We start from the raw sequence: 22944 nt of genomic DNA, 5'->3' as shown, positions 1-22944 counted from the left end.
CATCATTCACCCCCCCCCTTATATACACAGCTCTACCTCCTGGAGTCCCACCTCCTGCTCTGCTATAGGCAGATGGGTTCCAGCATAACCATGATAGGCAGGTGACGTCATCGCAGCCGTCACAGTCATCAAATGACACACACTCACAAAGTGCATGGATCATCATGAAACAAAGCCATAGTAGACTCCAAATGAATAGATCCTGCACTGGAACAGGGCAAACCCAAACAAAAATACACCACCTCTGCAGTAATGGCGTTAAAAACACCAGAAACAGGGTTTTACGTTCCACTTTGATTCTCCTGACACTAGTTTCAACCCTGTGTTGTGTGGATAGCAGGATATGGTTCCAATATCATGGAGGAAAGAAGAGCTAAACAAATTCTCAGTGCAACAAGGTGTATCTCTGTTCATCTTTTCAGGTAGACAGAAAGGGGGCATTTAGCCGTCAATATGTTTTGTATTTCAGCTCCCATCAGGTCTAGCCAGCATAATCACTGATGAGAAGTGATGGATGATGGAATCCAACAACAGCTGGAGTGCGACAAGTTCACCACACTAGGAATGAAGGAGTTATTTCTTCCCACTCCTCCAGTTTACTTGTAGCTGGTGTAATTGGTAACATCCTTGGTGTTACCAAGTACGTTGCCAGTATTCTTGGCCAACTCCCTAAGCTTTCAATTTTGTATAAATGGCCCCTGTTGCTGCTCTTTGCCCAGATAGAAAGGAATTACCATGCACCTGTACATCTAGCATCTAAGGTCCCAGCCTCTTCTGTAGCTACCAGTTAGTTATCTCAGAGAACAAAGAAATTCTTCTTAGTGTAGTGCAGACATACTGTATATCCTCCCAAGACTAATATTTTCTACTCTTCAAACTTCTTTCATAGTGCTACTAAATTGTGAGTTTTGATTTTCAGCTGGATGACCATTCAGACCTGAGAGGCTCATCCTTCACCACAGGTTCACAAGACCATGATAATTTGATGCAAAATCCTGCCTCAAGACTCTGTCCTACTTGAAATGATAAAATGCATTTCTGCAAAATATGGCCAGGTGCAAGTCACACACAGAGAACGGAATTACATGCTACGGATCTCAGGTTCATTCTCCGGGGATTTAATATCTTAGTCCATTCCTTATTTGGTAGCAGGTTGCAGAGTAGGATGTTTCAAACCAGAACATTGTCTTTTTTATTTTATGCACCACCAGTGCTGATCACCTCACCGATTTAAAAAGAGGCTACTGTTTCAACTGAAGGAAAAAACCATGTACTGTACTTAAGGAGCATCTATCCCGAAGCCATGGTTGGCCCTAACATTAGGCAGTGTGTGATGGTAAGTCTCTGATCACAGACACTGGGGGAGGACAGCAACAACATAATTGGAGAAAAGAGTTGTGCACCTGTCCTATGCCACCATAAATTAGCCTCCTGCCTCAGGGGTGGTACAGAAGGCTTCTCCATCACCAGTGCTGAAGAAGGATCCAGCTGTGCTGGCCTAAGCTGGTTTTCTACTGAAACAGGAAGCAGGTCCCATTTATTATTGTTGTTGTTGTTGTTGTTGTTGTTGTTGTTGTTGTTGTTGTTGTTGTTGACGATGACGATGACGATGATGATGACGACAATCATCATCATCATCATCATCATCATCATCATCATCATCATCATCATCTTAAAACTAGAAGGGACCTTATGGATTGTCAAGTCCAGCCCCTGTCAAGGAGGCACAGAGGGGAATTGAACATCCACAACTAGAGATGGACATGAACTGAACCACAAATCAGAAAAACTGATGAACCAGGCTAGTTCACTGGTTCTTGACCCAGTTTAGGAATCTGGTTTTGCCAAAGTGAAATGAAACACTGAACTCCCCACCCCCTTGCTTCACTTTGCCTCAGCAAAGTGGGATGCCCGCCCGCTCCATTCCCATGGGCCCCATGGCCTCCCTACTAGCCACTGCCTCTGAACATGCACCCACCTATCAGATGTTACTGGTTTCAACTCCCATCAATCAGTGATGAGACACAATGAGAGCTGTTGTTCTGCATCATCCAGAAGCTCTCGTGTTCTCCATAATTTAGGCTGTTCCATTTGATTTCATTCTCAGCTCTGTTGTCATCAGAGAACATCTTTTTGGAGGATTGATGAGCCACTGGCTTGAATGCCTAGACTATTTTTCTGAAGGTGAAACTGATGAACTTATTGTACGGTATTCTTGAATGACTTCTGTTGACCTGCATAATATGAGAGTCCAATCTTTGGTGAATGAGGGATCCTGGGTTCTGTTCCCACCTACATCTCATACTTTTTTCCTAAATTAGACACATTTCAGGTTATTCTTTTTCTACATTAAAATTCAAACTTTGACAAACTCCTGCTCAGCTGTCAAAAAAAAAAAAGATCAAATATTTATCTATATCTCACAGTTTCTGGGACAACTACGTTGGAGTGAAGAGTGATAAAAAGGAAATAACTATGTAATATGCTGCCTGAGTAAATTTGTCTGTAAGTATGGTTGTCTTTTATATTTTAGCATGCGCATTTATTCCTATGTACTCTGGGCGTGCATAGTTATCCCAGGTCTGTGTTGCTGAATACTATATGGGTAACTGTCTGCATCAGATTGTTCTTGATACATGTTTGTTCTCATGGATCAATTGAGAAGAAGAATAATGGTAGACAATAAGCAACATTAATATGTAACAGAAATAGGGTCAGAATCCTAGATGCAACTTTTCAGCAACTTGAATATAGAGACAAAGTGAACTATGATAATAATCATTGCAAAGATAGTGGAAGAGAATAGCAAAAAGGGAGAGCAGGAGCAGGACAAGAGACCTCTTCTATAAGATCCAAGAAATCAAAGGGAAATTTAAACCAAGATCAAAGATGGACAAGGGAATGTATTATCTGATCAAGGTAACATAAAGAGAAAATGGAAGCAACATACTTTAAAAATATACAGAAGAAATTAAAGAATGATGGATTCCTTCAAAAAAGAGTCCTTTGATGAGGAACATCCAGATTTAGAAAATGAAGTGAAAATTGCTCTCAAAGCAATTGGAAGATATATAAGTAAATTGAAGGGATACCAATAGAGCTATTTCAATCAACAGAGAGCAAATCTATCAAAATCATAACAAGAAATGCCAATCAATATGGGAAACAAAATAAGGATCCACAAAGTGGATATGTTTAATATGCATTCTAATCCCATAGAAAGTCAGATGCCGAAGAAAGAACTATAGGGCTATTGTCTTCATTTCACATGCAAGCAAATTATGCTCAGAATTTCACAGCAAATGTTGTACTTTATATGGAGCAAGAAATATGAGATGTTCAAGCTGGATTCAGAAAGGGAAGAGGCACTAGAGATTAGAGTGCAAATAAACATTGGCCACTGAAGAATGCCAAATAATTTCAAAAGATAATCAGTTTGTACTTGGATAGCTCACTGGTTTAGGCATCTGGCTGTGGAACCAGAGGTTGGGAGTTCAATTCTCACTGTGCCTCTTTGAGACCGGCTGGATTCACAGGGTCCCTTCCAGCTCTGCAGTTCAAAGACAGATTACAGTAAAGACTTTGATTGTACCTACTGTGAAAAGCTATGTATTGTTCTAAAAGAAATAGCTGTGCCATCATATTTGATTGTCCTATTGCATAGCTTATACTTTGGACATGTTTTACTGTTAGGACAGAATATAGAGAAACAAAATTGTTTCCATTTGGCAAAAGTATCATTTGAATCCTTCATCTTAATCTAATCCCATTTTTATTTGATATGTTCTGTGTACAGACTGGATAGACAGGAATGTAAAATATGTCTCCCTATGTATTCAATCTGTATGCAGAGCATTTCATGTGAGAAATGGGATTAGATTCAGATGAAGGTATAATAAAAGAAATATGCCCGTCTTGTAATTGCTTTTCAGTAGTTTTTTTTTAATTTTATGCATTCCTACACATGCTCAGTTGCTATTTTGAACTTTTCACTTGGAGTTATAAAAGAGTAACTTTATTTGGTGAGAACCACTTTACACATACTGTGTGTGTCAGTGATTCTCTGCTTTCAAAACCAATAATTTTATTGTTTTATTAGTAAGATTTGATCTGTATTTTGTTATGCGACCCCCCCAGCCAGCAAACCAAGCCAGGCTGAAGGGCTATCTTTCTCCAACAACAAAACACATACACATTTCCTAAAAATGACTGTAAATATCCCTTTAATATGGATTGAACAATACTATATTGTATGTTCTAAGGGTGCAACTTCACTGCAGTGTATGCTGCAGTTTGTGCCAGAGTTTGCCCAATGTATTTTCTGTCAACTGCACAACTTGCAGCAAATCACAAGGATGTCCAATCTTTTTGTGTGTGTGAACATTTATTGCTTTTAATTCAGCCAGCAAGAGATAGTGTTTTTTTCTGTAATGATTTTGCTTACATAGCTTTTTTGCACATATAGAATGTGCGATCACCTATATGGTTCAAGGGGGCAGTGTGAGGGTGTATTCTAAGGAGACATTAAGAATGAGGCATCTTTTTTTAAAAGGCGAGTGACATAGCACTGAATTGACATCCTGTAACAACTTGTGAAAATGCAGTGCTTATCTAACATAGTGCTATACTGGAAAATCACAACAAAGAAAAATGTTTTGGAGAAAAACAAAAGGTACTAACTTGAAGGGGATGTTGTCACTATATTGGCATAATATGCCCCCAACAAGGGTGTGCCAGCACAGTGGAAACATTCCACTCAAGTGAATACCTCTTGACTCCCACCAAACAATTTTTCCTTGTCGAGTTTAGTGCTATGGTGGATAAGCAGTGCCGTTTCACTAGTTATTATATCAATTCAGTGCTACATCAGTTGCCTTTTTGGGGGGGACTATGTTAATGATAGAAGAGGATGGACGACTTGTGATACCAGTGAGAATATTGTTATTTGAGATGCAGTGTGAACTCTTTCCCTGAAAATTCCTGGGGTTCTGTGGGAATGAGAGCAGTGATTGAATTGCCATAGGAAACTTTGAATAAACCAAAAATCAAATAGGAACAGCCCCGTTTCATTACAGTCATACCCAAAATGATTTTCTGATGATATTGCTAAACTGAGGAATTGGGCTGGACTATGAAGGGTGACCATTCCATGTGCTTCCTGTGCTTTTCCTCCCCTCTGCTTTAGCGTCTAACAAGGATCAAAAGGACCTGCTGTGCCCATGCAAATTCTAATTTGCTTAGTATGAAAGAACAGAGTTGATAGAGTGGAGTGCAGAGTGTATGTAATTTCTGTCCTACTTGTATAGTATAGCTAACTGAATTTTTAAAAAGAAGGGAGGGGGGAGTCAAAAAATCAAAGTCTAGGCAACATCACCAATGGAAATGCCTTACTTTGCATGGTTGCCAAAGAAGAAAGAGGGAATTGGTTGCCATAGCTCTGGGATCTCATTCCAAGACTCTCCATGATTGGAGTGTGCAAGAGATACCTTGAGCTTCATTGGATAGTGAAGCTGTCAGTATTTTTTTTCAGCACCAGGATCAATGTAAGGTGGTGTTGCTTTGGATTCTTTTCTGACCAATTTAATCTCACAGGATTTTTGAAATTGTGATATGTTTATCCATACAAATGCTAGATGAAACATGAGGGATCTGTGGGGGGTGCAGCTCCACTCCATGAGTGCCCTTGTGCTCTTTGCTCTGCCCTGTGGTCACCTCGTGTGTTTGTGTGTTTAGTCGTTTAGTCGTGTCCGACTCTTCGTGACCCCATGGACCAGAGCACGCCAGGCCCTCCTGTCTTCTACTGCCTCCCGGAGTTGTGTCAGGTTCATGTTGGTTGCTTCGCAGACACTGTCCAGCCATCTCATCCTCGGTCGTCCCCTTCTCCTCTTGCCATCACACCTTCCTAACATCAAGGTTTTTTCCAAGGACTCTTTTCTTCTCATGAGATGGCCAAAGTACTGGAGCCTCAGCTTCAGGATCTGTCCTTCAAGTGAGCATTCAGGGTTGATTTCCTTTAGAACTGATAGGTTTGTTCTCCTTGCAGTCCAGGGGATTCTCAAGAGCCTCCTCCAGCACCACAATTCAAAGGCATCAATTCTTCGGCGGTCTGCTTTCTTTATGGTCCAGCTCTCACTTCCATACATCACGACAGGAAAAACCATAGCTTTGACTATTCGGACTTTTGTTGGCAAGGTGATGTCTCTGCTTTTCGAGATGCTGTCAAGATTTGTCATCGCTTTCCTCCCAAGAAGAAGGCGCCTTTTAATTTCAGGGCTGCTGTCTCCATCTGCAGTGATCATGGAGCCCAGGAAGATAAAATTTGACACTGCCTCCATATCTTCCCCTTCTATTTCCCAGGAGGTGATGGGACCAGTGGCCATGATCTTAGTTTTTTTGACGTTGAGTTTCAGACCGTTTTTTGCACTCTCCTCTTTCACTCTCATTACAAGGTTCTTTAATTCCTCCTCACTTTCTGCCATCAGAGTGGTATCATCTGCATATCGGAGGTTGTTGATATTTCTTCCGGCAATCTTAATTCCGGCTTGGGTTTCTTCCAGTCCAGCCTTCCGCATGATGTATTCTGCATATAAGTTAAATAAGCTGGGGGACAATATACAGCCTTGCCGTACTCCTTTCCCAATTTTGAACCACTCAGTTGTTCCATGACCAGTTCTAACTGTTGCTTCCTGTCCCACATATAGGTTTCTCAGGAGACAGATAAAGTGGTCAGGCACTCCCATTTCTTTAAGAACTTGCCATAGTTTGCTGTGGTCCACACAGTCAAAGGCTTTTGCATAGTCAATGAAGCAGAAATAGATATTTTTCTGGAACTCTCTGGCTTTCTCCATAATCCAGCGCAAGTTAGCAATTTGGTCTCGAGTTCCTCTGCCTCTTCGGAATCCAGCTTGTACTTCTGGGAGTTCTCGGTCCACATACTGCTGAAGCCTACCTTGTAGGATTTTGAGCATAACCTTGCTAGCGTGTGAAATGAGTGCAATTGTACGGTAGTTGGAGCATTCTTTGGCACTGCCTTTCTTTGGGATTGGGATGTAGACTGATCTTTTCCAATCCTCTGGCCACTGTTGAGTTTTCCAAACTTGCTGGCATATTGAATGTAGCACCTTAACAGCATCATCTTTCAAGATTTTAAATAGTTCAACTGGAATGCCATCACCTCCACTGGCCTTGTTGTTAGCCAGGCTTTCTAAGGCCCACTTGACTTCGCTCTCCAGGATGTCTGGCTCAAGGTCAGCAACTACATTGTCTGGGTTGTCCGGGATATCCAAATCTTTCTGATATAATTCCTCTGTGTATTCTTGCCACCTCGTCTTGACGTCTTCTGCTTCTGTTAGGTCCTTCCCATTTTTGTCTTTTATCATGTTCATCTTTGCGCAAAATGTTCCTCTAATATGTCCAATTTTCCTGAACAGATCTCTGGTCTTTCCTTTTCTGTTATCTTCCTCTATTTCTTTGCATTGTTCATTTAAGAAGGCCCTCTTGTCTCTCCTTGCTATTCTTTGGAAGTCTGCATTCAAGTTTCTGTAACTTTCCCTATCTCCCTTGCATTTTGCTTCCCTTCTCCTCTCTGCTATTTCTAAGGCCTCGTTGGACAGCCACTTTGCTTTCTTGCATTTCCTTTTCTTTGGGATGGTTTTCGTTGCTGCCTCCTGGACAATGTTACGAGCCTCTATCCAAAGTTCTTCAGGCACTCTGTCCACCAAATCGAGTTCCTTAAATCTGTTCTTTACTTCCACTGTGTATTCATAAGGGATTTGGTTTAGATTATACCTGAGTGGCCCAGTGGTTTTTCCTAATCTCTTCAGTCTAAGCTTGAATTTTGCTATGAGAAGCTGATGATCAGAACCGCAGTCAGCTCCAGGTCTTGTTTTTGCTGACTGTATAGAGCTTCTCCATCTTTGGCTGCAGAGAATATAATCAATCTGATTTCGATATTGCCCATCTGGTGATTTCCATGTATAGAGTCGCCTCTTGTGTTGTTGGAAAAGAGTGTTTGTGATGACCAGCTTATTCTCTTGACAAAACTCTATTAGCCTTTGTCCTGCTTCATTCTGAACTCCAAGGCCAAACTTCCCTGTTGTTCCTTTTATCTCTTGGCTCCCTACTTTAGCATTCCAGTCCCCTAGAATGAGAAGAACATCTTTCTTTGGTGTCAGTTCTAGAAGGTGTTGTAAATCTTCATAGAATTGTTCAATTTCAGTCTCCTCAGCAATGCTGGTTGGTGCATAAACTTGGATTATTGTGATGTTGAATGGTCTGCCTTGGATTCGTATTGACATCATTCTATCATTTTTGAGATTGTATCCCATTACAGCTTTTCCCACTCTTTTGTTGACTATGAGGGCTACTCCATTCCTTCTACGGGATTCTTGCCCACAATAGTAGATATGATAATCATCTGAGCTGAATTCGCCCATTCCTGTCCATTTTAGTTCACTGATGCCCAGGATGTCGATGTTTATTCTTGCCATCTCCTGTTTGACCACCTCCAGCTTCCCAACGTTCATAGATCTTACATTCCAGGTTCCTATGCAGTATTCTTCTTTGCAGCATTGGATTTTCCTTTCACTTCCAGGCACGTCCACAGCTGAGCGTCCTTTCGGCTTTGGCCCAACCACTTCATTAGCTCTGGAGCTACTTGTACTTGTCCTCCACTCTTCCTCAGTAGCATGTTGGACGCCTTTTGACCTGAGGGGCCCATCTTCCAGCGTCATATCTTTTAGCCTTTTGTTTCTCATCATGGGGCGTTCTTGGCAAAGATACTGGAGTGGCTTGCCATTTCCTACTCTACTCACTACTTCTGAGGTGGTCACCTCAGAAAAGCACAAATCAGACTTGATTTAGTTGATAGTTACATATTTGTCTGAAGACAAAGCACATCCCTGCTAGAAAGCAAGTCTATAGGGAATGTCCAAAAGCCTCAGACAACAGCTGAAAATGATCTCTCTTCCCCCCCCCCACTTTCTTGGAATTTTATGAGTTTTAAAAATATAATTTGTGGCTTTTACTAATCCCTGAAGGCTTTTTTTTAATGATAAGAGTCCATAAATGGGTAACGTGGGAAGGCAGAGACTGTGATGCAGTGTCATTAAGTGTTTATGCTGATGGAATGCTGCTTCCACTTTGTTGGCTTTCCCCAACCCCCTGCTAAGTGAGTGTCAGGGTTTCTTCCCGCGAGAAATGTGGAAGGGTGGGGTGGGTGTGAAAATTAGTGAGACCATGAGTGAGAGACTCAACAGATTCAGATCTATCATTGGCTTCTGGGAGTCGCAGTCCAAGAATGTTTGGGGACCCAAGGTTGAAAACCACTGCACTAAAGCACTTGACGTACTTTGTGATGGTGATAAAGAGGAAGAGTCCACAAATGAATGTTGAAATGAATCATGGCTTCACAGTACTTTGATTGGAGCAGAACTGGGCTTTAATCCCATGTACAACAGGATCATTGAACTCAGGGGGATTTCTATTAATTGACGAACTAGGTGGGGGTAACATTGTTTTAGCCTAATATTTTCTTCTTATTTCTTCTATCAAAATTTTGATGTTTGTACAATTATTAGTTATATTTATTTATTACTTTTTTGCCTAGCAGGTCTCATGAAGCAATAATAGTAATCTTAGATCCGTGACCCTGGAAGGGACCCTATGGATCATCAAGTCTAGCTCGTCAGTGAGAGACAAAGGGGAATCAAACTTCCAACATCTGGCTCTGCAACCAGCTGCCTAAACCACTGAGCTCTCCAAAATATATATGTTCTTTAACTGTTTCAGACTTCTAGCAGTGCAATTCCTTTTCTATTCAAGAACAACAACTTCAAGTTGTGGTCCGGCCAATTAAAATTGGCAGCAGGGTGCATGTGGGTCATGGGCCACATTTTACAGACACCTTGATTAGAAATTGAGAAGTTTCTTAGCACTATGAGAAAACAGAAAGGAAACAGAAAAGACACAAAGTAAAGAGAAGAGCAGGGGCCAGTTTAGTGTAGTGGGTAGAGTATTTGACTCAGAAGACCTGGATTCAAATCTCTGCTTGGCTATGGGTGCTCACTACGGGCCATGAGGGTCTCTTATGTGGTATCAAGTTACATCCAATTTATAGCAACCCTAACAGGGTTCTCAATCTATGTGAGATGTTCAAGGAGTGGTTTTACTATTGCCACGACTCTGCAGTGGGTTTCCATGGCCAAGCAGTAATTTGAACCCAGGTCTCCTGAGGCCTAGTCTGTCACTCTGTTACACCACATTAGTTTTCCACTGCAAGCAGAGAGTGCATGGCACTGATACAATACCTCCTTAAATATCTCACATATTGGAGATTCCTGCAGTGTCACCATAAGTCAAAACCTACTTGACACCACATAGCACACATAACAAATTGGTCAGGAAATAAAAGATGAACCAACAATTAAAGAAGGAATTGTAGAGAAAAGAAAGTGATTTGAAGTTCTAATGCAGGGGTGGGGAATTCGGGCCTCCGATATCCTAGTGCACATCTCTCATCGTGCCCGCCCAGCCTGCCCCCTGGTAAGGGACTCCATAAGTCTTCTGTAAGTCCCAACTCCCAACATTTGTGCTGCAGCTTTATCATATAGCCAGCTGGATTGCATTGAGTTTCCCAAATCTTTCTTTGTACGTATTGAGTTATAGGACTCAGCATGCAACTAATAATGTCCACAGTGATTTCCAGACAAGGGGCAATTTGTCTCCAAAAACTACACCATTTTCATAGCTACATAAGAGGATTCTGCCCCTTACTGTTGCTGTTACATACATCACACAAAATATATTGCACTACATGTAGTCTTTTCTTTCAGTGTCACAGATAATGCTATCCTAAGGCCGGCTTCTCAAGTGTCTTATAGCAAAGTAGTTTAGCAGAATCTAGTTTTGTTTACTAGAACACGTGTTTTTCTTACTCTTTAACTCTCTCTGGCCGTAAGGTACCGTCTCTTGGAGCTCTCATTCTTTCTTCCAAGCTTACACAACTTTTCTTCTTACCATGTCCCTTCTGCCATATAGCTTTCTGCTAATCTAAACTGCTCCACAAATTGCAGGGGGATTTTGGTCTTTCAGCAAAAACAATGGTTTTGTGGCATATTCAAAACTAACACCTATTACTTGGGACTGCAATTATTTCTGTATTTTTTGGACAGCCCATTTGCACACTGTGTGCATCCCACAAAATGCCTAAGGTCCACCAAAACTGAGGCCAAATAGGAGTTGCTAGTCCTTAAGATGGCACAAAAGTCTCTGTTGCTTCTGTAAGAATGTTGCTGTACAAATGCATCTAGTGGCTAGGCCAAAAGTGTGCAACATACGGTATTTACAAATCCAGCATATCAGTTAAATGTCTGAATCAGTCCAATCCAACAGCCTGCTGATGTCCTTCCCTTAATAGCCCATTAGGCAAAAGTCACAATGTTGCTAGCATATATCCTCATGATCAGCAGTATCATTCACAGAGTTCAGGCAGAGTATCCTATAAGCACTCCACAATGACCCTCGCTCTCCATGAAGTCTTGGAATATCTGATAAAATCAAAGGGCGGGCTGTTGCTGCCAACACCGTGCCAAGTTTGTAAGGAGTGTCTCAGAATATCTTTGGAGTGGCATCCTCAAGATTCCCCTTAAGCTGTGCTTAATCTAAGAGGCACACCGGTAATATGAACAGCATGTCAACACAGAATTGGAACCCATTGCTGGGGAGACTACTCCAGGTGTTACCCCTGAAAGTGGGTAGGAATCTAATCATGGCATGGCACGTTAGATGGGCACATAGGCTGTATCTCTACCCTATTCAGATGCCACGCAGACCTGTGTGTTTTCAGCACAAAAGTCTGCTGAGGAGCCTGTAAGTGTGCCCAGCTGAGTGTGTTTACAGAGCTCCTACGATCACAGCTGGTGATAGTGCATTTTCCTTAAGCCCTCTTCCCAACTCTTCTACACCTGATGACACAACAAGGCTCCACTTGCTAGTCTCAAGTTTGGTGCTGAAACCCCAGGGAGTGGGATGCTGCTGATCTACAACCCCAGTACTTTATTTATAGGTTTGTAGGTCAACCAACATTGGACTGTCAAGGTCTCACAATAAACCTAGAGACTGGACAAGCTTTGGATCTGAGGAGTCCCAGTCCAAAGAAGTAACTTTTTCAAGCTCTGAAGACTAGGGCCCATTTAAATATTTTCCACATGGAACTCAGTAATTAATGAGGGTGGGTTCTTATGAGTGACAAGATGTCATGCTTCTGCTTCCCCCCACTGCTCAGCTGCATGTCTGTTTACTTGTACATTTATGTCCTGCTCAAAGTAGAGTATAATCTTCTCCCCATTTGTATCCTCACTACAACAGATCAGCGTACTGGATCAATGACAGCTGACAGATTTTTAAATGTTTATACGCCACCCTGCATCTTTTAATAGATTTCGGGTCAGTCCACAACAACCGTAAAAACAATGCCATGTCTCAGTCGCCTGGTTGCCTGGGCAATCGGAACAAGACATTCTTCTCTTTTGCCCCTCCCTTACCTCAACTCCCTTGAGGGCAGTTTGGCTTCTTTTAGTACAGGAGTGTGAAAAATAGCTGGGAGGGGAACATGCGTCTTGGAATGTGTGTGTGTGTGTGTCTGTGTATGTATGTCTGTGTGTAAAATGTATCCTTGCTTTGGATCTCAGCACCATTTTTAGACAATTTGCATAGACACTTTATTTTCAATGCCCAGTAATCTTTTCTGATAAAAAGACTGTGACAGTGTAAGTGGTAAATCTTTAACACAATTAGCGCCACAAAAACAACAGGCTTCTGGGAGCACGATTTTGTTCTTTTTTAATAAGGCTCCTCCCAAGGTGTACATGGCATTGTTAGTCACACAGGACAGTAAATGCCCCCCTGGCATGACTGTGGCCTACTTCTGTTAGATATTCCTCCTAGCAATGTTGCTCTTTAATTGATGCGTACCAAAGAGCAAATGTAGAGGCTCCGTTAAATGCAAGATCCTTCTGGGCTTCCATTTCAATTATTCTGGTTTTCAACTGCAATTTAGCTGATAGAAGCCTAGAAGAGCCTGAACACGGAGGTAACCACAAGAATAAATAAGCTGGCTCACTTTAGTCAGATACATCTTTCAAGTGCATCCTTCTTAAGGACAGTTTTATGAAATGCAAGCCGGGAGAAGTCTGCTTATCATTTATTATCTCTAAGTTTGGAATAGTTACTTTTTCTGGATTATCACATCCAGAATCCCTTAACCACCACCAGCACAGCCAGGTTGAGAGGGATATTCTGGTTATATTTGAAAATGATTTTTTTCCATGCACTGTATAAACAGGAGCACAAACTTGTGAAGCTATGAGTGCCACTCCTACCTCTAACAATGACAGATAGTTCACACAGTGAGGTAGAGACTGACCAGTGGCAACACAATTAGAAGTAAATGTCATCTAATGGCAGACACCTGCACAGTGCATGGATCAACACTGAACAACACAGTTGTAGGGTTCACACAAGCACTTGGGCAAAGCACAACAAAAATATACTATAACCAGGTAGTGGTATAAAAGAAAATCCTGGAAATTAAGAGTTTGTGTCCTGCTTTGACTCCGCTGACAGCAGTTTCAGTCCTGCCTCATGTGGGCCGTGGGAAAACTGGTGGTATTGTGGGTGCAAGGAAAGCTGAGAAATTGTCCAGTGTGGACAAGCTCTAGCTCTGCCCTTCCCAGTGGGCCAAGCACACAAGATAAACTAGCGCCATGAGTTAAGGCTATAGTCCTTGATGTTGCTTCCCATCAAGTCACCCTGACTCTATGTCCTAGGTACCCTTAAAAGTAAGCAAGTGTGTGTGTGTGTGTGTGTGTGTGTGTGTGTGTGTGTGAGAGAGAGAGAGAGAGAGAGAATATGAGAGAATACTCAGCATGTGCACTGTCTTCTGAGAAATGCTGCAAAATGGAAACATGTATTTGCATTTTTGTCGCCGATGGCAGGGTGGAGCAAGACACCCCCAGTCATTCAGCCATCCTAAAAAAAACCACACAAGTTCACTCCAGCATTATTGAGAGTAAAACCATGGTATGAGGAGGAAGCCACTATGGGAAAATGAGGGTGACAGCTGAACACCAGTGAAGCCCCCAAAGTCTCCTGGGCATTAGGATCCTAAGGTGGGATCAGAGTGAAGTTAATCAGCTTATACTTTTGCATGAGACTGTCAGGATTCTGGGAGGGGAATATGGATGGGCAAATGTCTTCTTTCACAGATAGGTTCCCGCCTTCTAGTTTCTTCTTTCTTCTTTCCTCTTTGTTGGCGCTCTGCAAATAAATGACAATGTCTGCAGTTCCTGCAGACTGTTAGCAGAAATAAGAACTAAGTATTTTTCATTAGGCTTTGTCTCCATGTTAGATTTTTGGTGTATTTTATAGTCTCTAAGAACGAAATCTCTTCAGTGCCTTGTCTCAGTCCCAGTGGCAAAAGACCAAAACTAGGGAAAGAGGGCTGATTCACCATGTGATCAACTGAAAAATGTGAATCAGCCCACCCCAGTCCCATAGCATTTCCTGCATTTTTTACCAGTATTGTTGCACATTCTTTCATGCTGTTAAACCTAACATGGCAACTGTCCCAAAGGATTGCTTTTTCTTGACTTTAGGTGCAGTAATGCATCTGATTGCACCAGAAAGGGTTGCTTTAATGGGAGTGAGGTCCCTTAAATGGACCGTTCCATTTGCGGAAAAGTCACTTGGCCCAGCCCACAAAAGTTGAAGCACTACAGCTGACCAAAAGTGTTCAGCCTGGTAATGGATTAGGGTTGGGCTGGAGCACCTTTCCCTTTGCATCTGGTGATCAACCGGAGAAACGATTGCACTGGAACCACTCCACTAGCAGTCCGGATTGTTTCCCTGTGTGATTGCACTCCCTGTGTTCATATTATTGGTTGTTGTGATTAAATAACATTATGTTGTCTTTTGACTAAATTTCAGAATGTAATGCTGTGCACAATGGCAGTTATATGCCGTACTTTGGGGGGAAATTGGCAAAAAGAAACTTTTTTTCAAAAAAGAGGAAGAACAGACGAGGGCCCCTCTTGAATCACATCAAAGGCTTCTCTCTGGTCCAGCATCTGTGAGTAGGTTGTTGCCTGTGGGAAACTAAAAGAAGGACATGAGTACAAGAACACTTTCCTGGGAATGCTTCCCAGCAACTGGTGCTGAAAGTGTGCTGCTTATATACTGCCCCATAGAGCAATTTGCAGTTTAATTACACATGTGCTACACATTGCCACCCTTAGCAAGCTGGGTACTCAACCTACCAGCCTTGGAAGGATGGAAAGCAGAGTCATCTTTGAGCTGGCCACTTGAGCCTACCAGGATCGAACTCAGGTTGTGAGCAGAGTCTTGGCTGCAGTGCTACAGTTTAAGCACTGCATCATGACACTCCCCCCTCTGATGCAGGTGGTAATATACAGCCATCATAACTAATGTCATTAACAGGTTTATCATCTGTGAAATAAGACAGCCTTCTTCAACTTGGTGCCATCTGAATGTGTTGGAGCCTGTCCCCAGTATCTTGGATAGAGATAAGGGGAGAAATAATTGAATACCTATGGAAAGCAGTAGGTGATAATAAAATACTGTATCATCTCAGAAATATCTCTTTCATCCTTTGTGCTGAAGCTACACAGATTCATGCAACTGTGATGAAAATACAGCCAAGAAGGTCAATGAAACATTGGACAGCTGCAACATTATTTCCGGGCATGAAATGCCGGGAAGATTAAAGTAATGCAGATCAGGTGTAATTACATTGGATTGGAAATACAGATGACTCAAAGTTGAAATAGTTACCACTGAAATCAATATGAGACTAGACCTAGATAAGATTATACATGGGAGGAAAAACACAGGCAGATAAAATCTTTGTAACATCTTTGCTTCTTCTCATCTCCTTTTCTTCCACTTTGACTCTTCAAGTCATTTAAAAATAAATTTACTATTTTAAAGATTGTACTCCAATTGGTGTAAGTGCTGCATCTGAGGGGCTGAATGGTGAGGAACATCTAAATGACATATCTGGAGCATGACCATAGACTGGCCATTCTAATCAGGAATTCTAAGAGTTGCAATTCTCTCTCTCTCTCTCTCTCACACACACACACACACACACACACACACACACACACACACACGCGCACACACACAGAGAGAGACACAGAAACAATGAACTTTTGGGGGGCTCACTGAAGAAACTGGAGTGCCTGAACAGCAAAAGCCAAAGATTCTCCACAAGTTCTACTACTGGTCCTTCCATTAGTTCATAGGGGCTGAAGCCCACTGTAAAGTTTTCTCACCCATTTCCGTGCTTGCACAGATGTTGATGGCGCTTACACAAGAGGCTCCCCAAATGTGGTTGGACAACAATGTCCATCAACTCAACTTAGCAGAAGTAGAGGTGAGCAACTAGGAAAGCTGCAGAGTCCAGCAGCATCTGGAGGGCCACACCACCTCCATCCTTGCTGTGCTCTGTTAACAGTTCAGATATATGTTATATACCATCAAGTTATATCTGACACATGGCAACCCTAAGGGTAGCAATCTGAAGTTGAAGAAAAGTCAGCAGAGGTCAAAGCAGGTAAAAGACAGTTTAGGAACCCCGAAGAGGTCCAATCTTCCCTCTGCAAAGGCATACATATCATCAGGTAATTCTTTTGTAGCCATGGATTTTTGTCTTCTTAATGTTGAACTGTAATCCTGCTTTTGCACTTTAACCTTAACCTTCATCAGTAGACATTCAAGTCATGATGTTTTCTGCCAGTAATGTTGTATCGCCTGCATATCTTATTGACCTTTTCTGCAGCACTTTGGTAGAATCTCATGGTGAGCAGCACCAGAAGGTAAAGCTGGTTTGATTTTTGTGCTAACTATGTGAACAAGAGGACATTTATTGCATCAATGGGACTTATGTAAGTGCTGCTCTAAAGAATCCTAGTCGCACTGCAGTTGGGACTTACAAACTGAGTCTGTGTGAAGATAGCCTTAATCTCTTGGAGGAGAGAGTACCACAGGTGGGGTGTTGCTACCAGGGACAGGACTTCCAGTTTATAACAAATAAAAAACAACATGAAAGAGGCTCTTTCTTTCACTTTTTGATTCTTTTATTTGTTTCCAAAAAGAGAGTCTCTGAAATCTGAAGCATTTGGTTTCGTGAATGAGAGGAACCTGAAAATTTCAGATTTCATTCAGGTTTCTTCATTTGGACCCTTTGTTTGACCCAAACATGTAAAAGCACCTGACCCATATCTGAGGCCAGCCAGCACTCTCTTATACAGATGGTGTGAAAAGAATTTGTTGTTGGTTTAGGTGGCACTGGTAACAGTTTGCCATGATCATTGATTATGATTATAATGATGAATGTAAAGTAGTGCCACCCTACATAGCTATGATGATGTTGATCGTGACTATGATTTCTCTTTGTCGTCTGTACTGTTTCCTGCTGATAAACTGAGGAGGAGGGCCACGATGGTGATGGGATGATAAATATTACGTTTAAAGTACCTTTAGTGTTTGCACAGGTTTGATGATTTTCATTCTCATGTACTGCGGCTGTAACCCAGCTTTTTTTGAGTCAGTGATTGTCTGTTGCCCTGTTCCTCCTTTTTTGGAGTAGTTTTTAGGATTCTGTGCGCTTTATTCAGTCCAGTGCCAGAAACACAGATGAGGGAAAATGAAACAAGAAAACCCAAAAGAGCCTTTCCCTTCCATGTTTAAATAAAGAATCGGTGCCCAAATGACCCGAAAACAAATGAGGCCTGCCCTGAAAAGGATGAAACCCCAAGGTTTTCACCAAGCACATCCTTAGTTGCTACACAAAAGGCTTCGTCTTGAGCACTTGCCAGCCTACTTTTTCAGGAGGCTAGACGTGTAACCAGGCCTGAGGCAAAAACTCACCTTCTAGGCAGGAAAAGGAGACCTTTTCTATTCCCTAAGCCCAACTTGTTTAGGATTTCTGGGAAGAAGAAGAAATGCTTGTGTTGCTACTTGTCAGGGAATAGCTATAATTCTCGGGGTCTCCCAGGAGGGAGAAGAATCCTAGGGTACGCAGTACCGATAATTTGACCTTTGTGTGGGAATGGCTTCAAAGCCTGGGCACCCATCTCCAATTATTCCCACCTGGCACCACAAATGTGGTCTTGTGAGCCTTCTTTGTCATGTGATGTTGGTGCAGGAAAATGCCAAGAAGGAATAGGGGGTTGTTAGGGAGTGATCTGGCAGGTGAATGGACCTGGGGCCCATCAAGCTATTGGAGGAAGGCAGAGAGTGGAGCGCCAGAGCTGCACCTGATGAGCTGCCTCCTTGCACAACCCTTGGTAGCAGCTGTGCAGTGCCTACAAAAACTTGCATACCCCAGCAGTGTTACAGGGCTTGGGGGGGAATCCCCCCATGTTATATACACATTTGATGAAGCTGCACGGGGAGCAAGTCCCAGCAGAAATGGAGGCAGTTGATGGATGCATCAAACATTGGAAATTTGGCATAGTCCAGTCTGTGTTTAAAAGGTTCTTATCTTAAGTGTGGTCCATTTTAACTCTCAACCAGTCCTTCCATCTACCCTGCAGTTCATCCATACAGAGCAAGGTTTGCCCAGTTTACTCATAAGTAAGGAGGCAGCTGAGGACAGTGGCGGCATGAGGAGAAAACATTGGGGTGAAGCTTGAGGAGAGGAAAGGGAGGTATTGCCCTATTTCACTGCTTTTCTCCTCAGCTGGGGCTCTGCTGTGGCTGGGCTGCCTTGTGGGGGCAGAATTCATGGGGTCAACATAGCCCCCTTTCCCTGCCTTTTCTCTCTGCCATAATTTAGGGAGCTGGGGTGACATTCCTTTTTGTATCTTTGTTTGTCCAAAAAGTAGGTGACATATTCAAATGGCAGTGCATCAGCCTGGCATGGTTTTAGAATGTTACTGTATCAGTTAGGGAAATAGTAAAAACAACAAGAAGATGGTCAGAATATAGAAATTTTGTAGGCCTGAACATGTATAAGTGTATCATTAACGAGCTGCCATTGTGCACAGATGTGAGAATGCTGAATCACTCTGAAGATGATGCAATGTCTTGAAACCAGAAGAAGACCAGGTGCAAAGGATGAAGTCATCTGTCTTCTGATTGGACTAAAAATGCCATGTACATGTATATAAGTGGACTGTGTCTTTGTGTCTTTCTCTTCCTCCTCCACCACTTGCTGCCATGCATTATGCCTGATTGTATAAAGAGTTCCTGCCATGCTGTTGAGATGCCTGCCTGTAAATATCTGTAAATACTTGTAAATACAACCGTCTTGCAACAAAAGAAGAACTTGTAAGTGTCTTCAATATCTCTGCGTATTTCTACTGTCGCCAAAAACCCTGACAGAGGTCATGGGCCCAGCAACGTGTGCTGCGCAAGCCAGATAAAGTCAAGACGGTGGTGAGTAACGTGGGTGAAGTATATAAATGAAGGAGGAGAGCGAAAGTGGCAGTGACATAGAAGATTTGGGAGAAGACAGTTCGTCTGTTAGCCCAGGAGGGGAAAGGAAACAGAGAACTGCAAGAGAAGGCAGGATGGTGTACAGCACAGGAAGCATAGGAGGATTAGCAATAAACAGGTTGAATGACAAAAACTATAGAACATGGGCAGTGAAAGCAGAGATGCTGTTACGAAGAGAATCTTTGTGGTCATATGTGAGTAATCCTCCAGCCCAGTTAACAGAGGAGCAAGAGGGAGAGCATGAGAAGGCTTTGAGTACTCTCATTTTGTCGATTGAAGACGGACAGTTAGTGCATGTACAAGGACTGACCACAGCCAAGGCAGTCTGGGACAGATTGAGAGGTATTTACTTGAGAGAAACAGCAGGCTTGAAGATTTCCCTAACCAGAAGGCTATATAAGTGCCAGATGCAGTCTGGGGAAAGTGCCTCCAAGCATCTACAAACCATTAAGGGACTGTTCAATGAACTGCAGTTAATGAATGTTCATTTTTCAGAGGAACAGAAGGTCTTCGTGATTTTGAGCAGTTTATCTCCTGAATATAATATGCTGATTACAAGTTTAGAGTTTGCCTGACACACAACTGTCACTTGAGTACAGTACAAATAGAATTTTGCAGGAGGAGGATCACTGGAAGGAGAGATCCCAAACTGCAGAAGGAAGCCATGTGGGAGCTGACCGGGAGAGCTGGAGACAGATTCCAGACGGCAGCGTGAGAAGAAGGACGCCAGCTACAGACCGAGAGCAGTGTGGGCATGCCATGATGATTAAAGCCTGTTTTAAATGTGGATCGAGAAGTCATTTTCAGAGAGACTGTTTGAAAGGAGAGATGATTTCAAACAGAAGAGAACCAGAAGCAGCAGATTACAGATGCTCTGCAGAAAGCAGCAGGAGAGTAATTTCTCTTGTTAACAAAACAAGAGATAAGGCGTCCAAGGTCGCAAACACAGTTGAGTGGCTGATAGGCTCCGGAGCTGTAAATCACCTTACTAATGATCCAGAGATGTTTTGTTTTTTAGGAAGCACCGAGCTGAAGAGCGTGACGCTGGCAAATGGACAGAAAGCAGACGTTGAAGCACAAGGGAAAGTGTATGTTCCCAGTCTGAAGCAAGAAATAAGTAACGTTTTACTGGTACCCACAATAGACTATCATATTTTAAGTGTCTCAGCCCTTGATAGACAGGGGTTTTATGTGATATTTGAAAAAGGGGAATGCATAATTAAGAAAAATAACATAGTTGCAAGAGCAAAGCAAGAGGACAATTTGTATGTGTTAAATAGCAGAACACATAGAGACACACACATGGTGCATAAGAACGAACCCCAACATAACAGTTGCATACACTTGCTACACAGAAGACTTGGTCATGTGAACTTTAAAACCGTGCAGAGAATGGAGAACATTGCTAGAGGTGTAAACATAAAGGATTGTAAAAATTACTTGGATTGCCAAGTTTGTAAACAATGCAAAACGCATGTGGCTCCAAAAGGGAAACAGAGTCTCAGAGAGACAAAGAGACCTTTTGAGTTGGTACACGCTGATTTAATAGGACCATTTCCACCCTCATTAGGAGGGGCAAAATATGCATTGGTGATAATTGATGATTCCACACGTTTTTCATATTGTTTTACATTAAAATCAAAAAAAGAGGTTTTTCAGACATTTAATAATTGGGTGAAATCAATTGAACGACGCTTTGGCCACCAGGTGGTGCAATTGCGGTCTGATAGAGGTTTAGAGTTTATGAACACACAATTTCAAAGGTGGCTAGAATGCACAGGAATCAGACACAGAAAAACCAGCCCATATAGTCCATTTCAAAGTGGTATGGCTGAAAGGAGAAATGGGGTGCTCCACGAAATGAAGGATGCACTGCTAGTGGATGCAGGGATGCATCATGGGTTCTGGGCCAAGGCCCTGAAGACGTCGAATTTTTTGAAGAACAGAATTTGGTCATCTGCCATAGATCAGACCCCATATTTTTTGCTGTTTGGGAAGGAACCTTCGTTAAAGCACTTAAGGGTATTTGGCTGTACTCCTTGGGTACACGTAACAAAACAGCTAAGAAGAAAAAGCAAAGCTAAAACAAAGAAAATGAGGTTCCTGGGTTATCAGCCTGGATCAAAAGCATATAGGTTTGTGGATGGTAACAGAAACATTGTAATTTCCAGATCTGCTAGCTTCAATGAAGGAGAGAATTGGGATAAGGTACATGCGAATTCACAAATATATATCCCATTAAATGACAGAAGAAGAAGTCAGTTTAGACAGTCAGAAACATATGAGCAAGACACGAAGTCCTCTGCTGAAGAAGATGATGAAGAACATGAAGAACACGAAGAACATGAAGAAAAACACATTAGCCAGTCAGAGATAGAGCCAGAAACACAGGGTCTTAGGAGGTCTGAAAGGACAAACAAGGGTGTGCCACCCAAGAGATTTGGAATGGGTGGAGTGAGAGTATGTCATGTGTATGTTGAACCCAGAAATTACAAAGAAGTTATGGAACTTCCTAATTTTGAAAAGAGGAAATGGCTAGATGCCATGGATGAGGAAATGAAATCCATGGAAAAGCACAAGGTGTTTACAGAAACAAAGCTACCTGCAGAACACAGAGCTTACATGTAACAAATGTGTGTTTAAATGAAAGTTAGAAAATATATGGTTCTTGAATTGAAACAAATGGTGCAATAAAAGTGATGGAAGACAACACTACCTGTACACACATGGCTGAAACAGAAAGAGTGAAAAACAGAAGTAAACATGTTGATATTAAATATCATAATGTAAGAGGGGCAATAAGAGAGAAATTAATTGAGTTAGAGTATTGCCAAACTGAAGACAACATAGCTGACATACTGACTAAGCCCTTGAGTACACAGAAGCATGAGAAAAGTATAAATGACTTGGGAATGTTATGTTCAGGCATAAAAATTAGGAGGTTTGTCAGAATATAGAAATTTTGGAGGCCTGAACATGTATAAGTGTATCATTAACGAGCTGCCATTGTGCACAGATGTGAGAATGCTGAATCACTCTGGAGATGATGCAATGTCTTGAAACCAGAAGAAGACCAGGTGCAAAGGATGAAGTCATCTGTCTTCTGATTGGACTAAAAATGCCATGTACATGTATATAAGTGGACTGTGTCTTTGTGTGTTTCTCTTCCTCCTCTACCACTTGCTGCCAAGCATTATGCCTGATTGTATAAAGAGTTCCTGCCATGCTGTTGAGATGCCTGCCTGTAAATATCTGTATATACTTGTAAATACAACCGTCTTGCAACAAAAGAAGAACTTGTGTCTTCAATAACTCTGCGTATTTCTACTGTCGCCAAAAACCCTGACAAAGATGGAAATAGAAGAGGAAGTTTCTCAATCCAAACTTTTAATGTCACGACCACCTAAAACTACACAGGATTGT

The 22944-nt window shown here is 42.1% G+C and overlaps 1 long non-coding RNA gene across 1 annotated transcript; it reads left to right on the top strand.

Annotated features, from left to right (window-relative positions):
• Positions 1-15: 15 nt before the first annotated feature.
• On the top strand, positions 16-22455 carry LOC140704148 (uncharacterized). The gene is made up of 3 exons (XR_012083274.2): positions 16-2184; positions 2427-2505; positions 9611-22455. It is a non-coding gene; the product is annotated as an uncharacterized LOC140704148 (long non-coding RNA).
• The last annotated feature ends 489 nt before the right edge of the window (positions 22456-22944 follow it).

This window comes from Pogona vitticeps, chromosome 2 (genome assembly GCF_051106095.1).
Source record: "Pogona vitticeps strain Pit_001003342236 chromosome 2, PviZW2.1, whole genome shotgun sequence".
In the NCBI taxonomy this organism is placed as follows: Eukaryota; Metazoa; Chordata; class Lepidosauria; order Squamata; family Agamidae; genus Pogona; species Pogona vitticeps.
Note: the sequence above shows the minus strand (reverse complement) of the source record. Positions and strands in the feature narration are given on the sequence as shown.